Below are 7740 nucleotides of genomic sequence, written 5' to 3' on the forward strand. Positions count from 1 at the left end.
CCGGCCAGCCCCGCCTGCTGCCTGCGGCTGCTACCGCCTGGCCAAGGGACCCCGACCGGAACCAGCACGGAACCTGGCCCCAAGAGGAGCTTTCTTGCCTTCTGTCATGTCCTTCCCAGGCGGCTGGCGCTGGCTAGGAGGCTCAGCAGCAGCTTTTTCATGGTGCAGGGTTCCTGTCCTCACCCAGGATGGCAGCTTCCATGTGCCCAGCTGGGGCATGTGCCAGGCAGGTACCAGGGTGCGACCTCTCCCCCGTGCACCGCCAGGGGTCCCGCGGCCTCCCTCCCAGAGGTGGGGAGGACTGGGTCCTCCACGCCCACTTTCTCCCGTTGGTCAGTCGTTGGGTTGGTGGATAGCCTTGTGTAAGGCCAGCAACCTCTCCGGACTGTTTCTCCTAGTCCCCCTGCCCCACGAAGTCAGATAAAACACTGACCCCCATCACTCCACTGCCGGCTGCCCCTGCCCTCCTGGGCCCAGAGTGCCCCTGGGGTCTGGCAGCCCTCGTCCAGCACCTGCAGGTCCCTGGTTCACAGGAAGGCGGGTGCTGTCCGCGCAGGGCTGACCGTGCCGGCCCCCCTCTGAGATGTGGGAGGAGCAAGCGCTTAGGCTGCACAGTGTCCAGCAGTGCAGAGAGGCCATGGGTGGCCAGGGCCCAGGACACTGGCAGGTCTCCCAAGGGCCCTGCTGCTCTGGCCTTCAGCACAGCCCCCACACACTCGGGACTCAGGCGCTGAGAAGCAGAGGGGACCCCCACCTCCAGGGGCCACACCTGCCCCTTGGGTGCGTACAGTTGGGCAGATGTGGTGCTGGCCTGGGTCCCAGGGTCTGATCTCTTGGCCCTGGGAGGCCGACTGCCCCTGCCCATGCCAGGTACCGTGGCGGCCCACCTGCAGTGCTGGGCAGGTCAAGGTGTGTGGGTGTGCCAGCATGAGACCCGGCCTCCAGCCAGCACAAGGGGCAGGTGGTGGGCAGGCGGTCTCCCCAGGTCTTGGGGGTCTGACCCAGCGTCGGGCGAGGGTACCCTAGCAAGGGCGTGCCATGAAGGGGTATGCTTATTTCCTGACTCCGGTGCAGGGCGCCACTCATCTGCCTCAGACTCAGATGTCTGATGTGCCCCCCTGGTGGGGCTTGGAGCAGGCCTCCTCCCCGAGAACAGGAGTGGGGGGCAGCTGTGCCAAGTCCCACTGCCCACTCCCACCTCCTGGCCCCAGCCCTGCTAGAGCCAGATCTTCTCTGACCTCCGAACCGGAGACCAAGGAGTGCCTGGGGTCTGGCCCTGATTCCCACCCTCCCTGGGAGGTGGGGTCATCTCCTAAAGGCCTGAGGGATGGACCACTGCCAGCCCGGGCAGGGCAGTCGAGACTGCCGGCCTTGACGGGTGGGGCCGTGTGGGAAACCACCTGGTGACTTAGAGAAGTGCCCGTCCGGGGACAGCTCACCCCATGGCCTGACTGCAAGTAAGGCACTGCAGGGGACCCTTGGTCCCGTCCCCGAGATCCCGGCGCCCCTTACCTCTGAGTGCTCAGAGGGGCACTGCTGGGTGCCAAGCGCCAGACTCGGTCTCGGGCAGTCATGCTCCCTCCAACAGGGCCCATGGGCACCAGCAGGCTGCGTGCCTTCCAGGGGCTTTGAGCCCTTCCCGGAAGGCCCCTGAGTGCAGGCGGTGGGGGAGCTGGGAGCTTGTGCAGTCCCGTGGGGCTCGGGCATGCCTGCAGCTCAGCTCTGAGCGCGCTTGAGTGCCTGGTCCCCCACCACTGTGGCCCGGCCAGCACCCAGCCCAGGCTGCCCTTTCCTGAAGGGCAGCGTCCCCAGGACTGTCCTCCTCTGCAGTCCCCCGATATGCCCCTGCCTGTCCCCCTTTGGTTTTAAGGTCCAGATGCAGTTCTGTCAGCCCAGATGGTGTTCCCGGGGCCTCACCCCCTTCCTTAGCCATGGCCGCACCTCTGCCCAGAGCGACCTCTGCGGGGGCCGGGGACCCTCTGACCTGGACTCCACTTCTGTGCACAGATGTGGTCTTGGAAACATGGCAGGTTTGTCTGAGGGTCACAGCAGTGGCCACCAGAGAAGGTGTCTAGACCAGCCTGCTCCTATTCAGGCCAGCCTTAGGTTCCAAGGAACCTTCTGGGACCCAAAAAGCCAGCCGACTCCACATCCTGGTCTTGAGAAACCCTGTAAGGGTGCCCGTCCTGGCCCTGGCCCTGGCCTGGTGGTCTCACCAGCTGCCCAGAATTGGTTCGGGCTGGACCCGGGAAAAAAACGGGGGGGGAGCCTCCCGGCGGAGCCATGGTTCCCTCCCTGGGGTCCCTGCTATCTGCCCAAGGGCTCCTTGTCTAGCAGATCTGGTGACAGACACAACTGTCCCAGCCTGTCACTCTACACCTGTAGCCACACCTTCTCCCAGACTCCAGGCCTCAAGTGACCAGCAAGTGGGGTGTGTGGCAGGAGCGGAGGTGGCAGCGGCCAGGCAGCCGTGCGGACGCCCTACTGGGCAGCGCCTGGGCCCGTGGCCAGCCTGAGCCCTCCTCCTCCTGCACCTTCCCAGGGTCCCTGGTCCTCAGCGCGGGCCTGGCTCCCAGGAAAGCAAATATGGGATCCAGGCGTCTCCCACCCCTGGTAGCCGGCGGCCAGGTCGGGAGAGGCCGGCAGCAGCAGCAGGGGCCAGCCCTGACTGGCTGGTCCAGCCCACCCCACGCGGGTGTTGGGCAGGGCCGAGGGGACGGTGAGCAGGTACTGGGAGAGTGTGGGGGTGAGCCTGTACGAGGAAATGGAGGTGAACCTGTGTGTGGGTGTGTTGGGGTGAGTGCGTGGAAGTGGGGGTGTGTGTGTGTGGGTGAGTGTGCATGGGGGCAGGGGTGGAGTGAGTGTGTGCGGAGGGGCCTCAGAGGGCCCTGGTATGCATGCAGCCCCCAGCAGGACACATCTCGGGCCCTGGCAGCCACCCCTCGCCCCTCCCTCCTCCTGGCCTGTCTGCAGTGTCCCGGGTCCTGTCCCAGGTGTGGCCTCAGGAATCAGGCCGCACCTGGCCGGAAGGGGTCCAGTGTCCGTGGCTGTGAGGACAGCTGGAGGACAAGGACGTGGGGGCGGGGGGCAGCGTGCAGGTGATGTGTGCCCTGGGCGCTGTCGTGCACCCCGGAGGCCAGGCCCCAGGGTGCGCAGCGTCCCCCCGCTGCCCCTGCCGTTTGTTCCTTCGCAAAACCCAGGGGAGGGGCCTGCACCAGGACTGCGGTTCGAGTCCTGGACCCAACGGCTTGAGAAACACAGCAGCACGTACCCCAAGTCCCCGCAGAGAGATGGAGAAGGGCCACTGTTGGGTGCTTCCCTCCCCATCTCTGTGGCGCCCTCTCTGGTGAGCGCAGAGCAGCGGGCGCGCAGTCGCTGGCAGCACTTGGCGTGTGGCCGCCCGCTCACGCTAGTTCCAGACTCCTCGTCATGTAGCAGCAGCCACACCTGCTAGGTCACCCCCCCGCACCTTCCCAGCGCTGGTGCCGCTGGGCGTTTTGCTGGGAGGGAGCCGGGCCACGTGCCCCCCACCCCACCCCGGCCTCTACTCGGCAGTCACGGTCACCGCCTCGTGGCTCTGTACCGCGTGTCGGGCGCCTGGCCTGCCGCGGGCGTCTGTGGATGCAGGTTGGTGAAGAGTGCCCGCAGCACTGGAGTGAGCAGACACTCATCCCTCTTAGCCCACCCCGGGCCTGGGCGCTGGCCTCGCACCGGTTCTACCGTCCTATCGGGTCCTACCGGGTCCTACCGGGTTCTACCCGGGCAGGGCCAGCAGAGACACGCCCACATCTGGGATTGGTGGGGCAGGTAGTGTGGTGGGAGGTAGGGCCCCCCTTCCCGGCACAGCCTCAGGCGTGGAGGCTGGCGGCAATGTCCCCTGTAGGACCAGGCTCCTGGGCTGCGCCCCTGTCGTCACATGCTGGCTGCCCTGCACCCCACCCTGGCCTCCCTCTGGGGGAGGTGGGCCCCCTCTGCTCTCCTGGAGCCCATCTGGGGCGGAGGGGATAAGCCCCTCACTCCACTCTGCCATGTCCCTGCCCTCCTCCACAGCTCCTTGAGCCCCCAGATGGCCCGCCGCTGTGGTCCCTACAGCCCCGGGTGCCATTCCTTCCCCCCACGTCCCACGGTCTGGGCTGAGGCCTGGCCTCCTCGCAGCCTGTCCCTATTGGCAGAGTGGATGAGACGGTTGCCACCGTGGGGCTGCCGTGACCCCCATCTTGGCCTGAGAGTATTGAGGGGCAGGGCGGCCTGGGGGACCTGGGATGCTGTGGTGACAGGACTGGTGGCAGTGGCACCATGCAGCTGGGCCACAGACGCTACTGGCCGCACCTCGGACAGTGCGAGGGTGCTGCTCCCACCCCGTGCCGATCGGCAGCTGCACTTGGGAGGTGTGCAGACACATGCTGCCCGCCTCCATGCAAACGCAGGGGCTACTTCTCGGCCTCACGCGACAGACCTCCTGGCCAGTGACACTCGCAGCCCCGTGGAAGCCCTAGCCCGTGCCTGGCTTTGTGCTCCTGTGCAGCTCCGAAGGCCCCTGCTGCCTGGGGCCTGCCCTCTTCCCACACTGTCCACACCTGCTGGGGGTGGAGGCCTGGGGCTCAGCTGGGAGTGCAGCCCAAGTCAGGCCTCGGTCCGACTCAGCCCAAAGGGGCTGCACACACGTCGGGTCACTCCCCTTCCTGCCCCAGAGGGACAGGCTTGTGCTGTCCTGGTCCTGTCACCACCTCTGCCCCAGAGGCCGTGTCCACAGTCCCTCCTGAGGCCCCTAGAAGTCCGTGTCCACAGTCCCTCCTGAGGCCCCTAGACTTTTACTGGCCGTGGGAAGGGGCTGTGGGGCCAAGGGCCCAGGAGCGGCGTGTTGTGGCTGGGCTCTGCTCCCAGCCAGGAGAGAGTGGGGCTTGACCGGACTTCCTGTAGCACTGGACCACAGTCCCAGCTGGTGGTGGGCGCAGAGCTTGGGCACCTCGGGGGTACGGGCAGGCAGCAGCCCGGCCCACAGACCGGCGTGCTGCAGGGGAGGGGCTGCACCAGCCCCTCGGCACCCCGCTGTGGTTTCTTCGCTTTTGCCCAGAGTGGCAGCCTCGTGGTCTCAGTCCCCAGGGCCTAGCCTGCCTGTCACCTGTTCCTGTCTGCCCTCTGCACAGGTCAGAGTGATGCCAGCTCCCACCTCCCGCCGGATGGAGTGACCCCTGTGCTGCCAGGCCTGTGCCGGGATCCCTGGCGGCCACAGTCCCGCCTCTGGGTCTTGACCTCAGGAAGCAGCCGTGGTCGTGGCTCCTGCCAGGCCTTTCTGGGCTGCTGCGGGGCTCCCTGCTTCCGTCTGCAGGAGGCTGATCCCTGGTTCCCTCAGAGGGCTGTCCCCTCTTGCTTGTCCAGGCTTGAGAACACACTCCCTGCTCCTGGGAGCAGGCCCCTCCGGCGCACCCCCACGGCTGCAGGCAACTCCCACAGGCACAGGGCTCCTGCTGCCCAGGACCCCTGCAGGGAATTAGCCCGAACTCTGCCCACTCCCTCCTGGAGCAGCCAGACCCAGCAGGCCAGGAAGCAGGAGCAGGCCTCGGCAGGCCCTTCCTTCTGACACACTTCCTGCCTGGAGCCATCGAGGAGCAGCCGGACTGAGGGGAGGGGGCCTGCTCGCCCATGCAGGCCGCCCAGCCCTCCCTCCTGCTCAAGGGGCAGAGGTCCGGGCCTGTGCACATAGCCCTGGGGCGCGCCCGGAGGTGAGCCAGCAGCCCCAGGCCGACCTCTTCCTGGAAGAGCTCTGGGTCAGGGCAACCGACCAGGTTCTGCAGGTAGCCCAGTCTACTGCCCCGGGGCCTCCGGGTCAGGCCGCCCCTGGACCTGTGAGCTGCCACCAAAGCCCTCCACACCCCAGACAGTTCAGCCACAGGCTAAGCCACACCAGCGCTGAGCCATGGCCTCGGGTCTTTTTGCCCCTCCTCAGAGGAAGGCAACCTGCTGTCCAGACGTGCACGGACATCTGCTCTGGGCTGGGCAGGGCATGGGTGCCAGGGTCACCTCTAGGGGCAGGACGGCTCCACCCAGGCCAGCCGCCGTGCACTGGCCGGCTCCCCCTGCCCCTGCTGTTTCTGCACGCTGCGGCTCAGGGCAGCTAGTGCTGGTGGCCCCTAGCCCAGCTCAGGCCCAGCAACAGTGGGTGGTGGGTGGGACAGTGGCCCAGAGACATGGGACTGAGTCCTCAGCCCCGTCTCTTCCTTGGAGATGGGGCGTCGCGGATGCACTCAGGTAGGTAAGTGGTGCCACTCTGGAGCAGGGCTGGCCCACGTGACACCGAGCAATGTGTGAAGACAGAGATGGAGGCCACATGATGGTAGGGGCAGCGTTCCAGTGGCCAAGGACCGCCACACGCCTCGTCCCGGCAGGCCTCTGGGTATGCTGGGGTGGGCCTGGGAACCAGGGAAGCGATGTCGAGCAGAGTGGGGCTTCTCGTTCTGGAGCCTGACCTCTGAAACTGAGCCGGGCCCACTAAAAGGGCTGGTCCTCAGTTTCCCCTTCTTTCTGTTAAAGAAAAAGTAAGAATTTCCCAAGCTGAAAAGTAATTCAGGCTGAGCTAAAAGTGAAGTGTATTTTTATGACGCATGGGATGAAGGTCGATTTACACTGTAGCGGCCCAGAGTGAGGGGTAAGCCCTCAGACTTCGGTTATGGTAATAAATCAACACTGGCCATGAACGAGGGCTGTCAGACCTCTGAAGCTCTCGTTTGAATGAAAGACTTTTTCTTTTTGGCGAGACTTTTGCTATGGGGCGCAGGTAACCCCTTCTGCTTTCCTCTCTTGGGATTGAGTTTTGGGATTATCTGAGGCCTCCAACATCAAGAAGGGCCAAGCGTGATCACTGACCATGCCCCTCTTGAACCAATCATCGACTGGGACCTCTGCCCCTAAGAAAGTGGGGGGCTGGGGGGCAGCAGTTAGCATAATGGCTGTCACTGGACTCCCATGTAGTCGACCGTTGTTTGAGTCCCGGTCCCCGTGGCTTAAAGTCATTCCATGTGTGCCCAAGATCCCAAGAGGAGAAGGGATTGTGGCGTGGCCATTCCCCCTGGGGGGTGACCTGCGCCCTATAGCGAATAAACCTCTCCAAAAAAAGTGTGTGTGGAAACACCTCGGGGAAGTTGGGCTTTTCGGCTTGAGCTGCCCGCTCTCCCTGCTCGGCAATAAAGCTGTCCTCTCCGTCTCCCCGCGTCTAGTTTAGTCCGCAGTGCTTGTGCGAGCGCCTGATTGGAGTTCGGTAACACACCCAAGCTCAACCGCACTTCTCCGGAGCCTCTCCAGGGCCCCTTCTGCACACAGACGCCAGGCCTGGATGGCGCCTGGCCCTACCACCTCATTCAGCCACCTTGAGGGTTAGGGCTTCGATGCGTGGACGTGGAGGGGCACGCCGGGGCACAGGGGCCAGGATGGGACATAAGCTCCAGCTGTTGGCATCGGCTGGGCTCAGGCAGGCTCCCCAACCTCCCCTGGCCAGGTCCGGAGGCCGCCTGTGTGGTTCCGAGGCCCAGCTCCTCTGGCACTCTCCGGAGCTGCCTGCGGGGACAGGAGGGGCAGGGCACGCCTAGCCTGGAGGTGCGCAGGGTGGCGGACGGCCTCGCAGGGAGCTGCAGTCCAGCCCTGTCCCTCTGCTGGGCGCAGGCAGGCCACAAATGGAGGCCCTTTCCGAGGGGGCGCCCGCAGGGGAAACGGCCGAACAGACAGGCGGTCTCGACGAGACCGGGA

Source organism: Tupaia chinensis, unplaced genomic scaffold, assembly GCF_000334495.1.
Source record: "Tupaia chinensis unplaced genomic scaffold, TupChi_1.0 Scaffold000159_1, whole genome shotgun sequence".
NCBI lineage: Eukaryota > Metazoa > Chordata > Mammalia > Scandentia > Tupaiidae > Tupaia > Tupaia belangeri.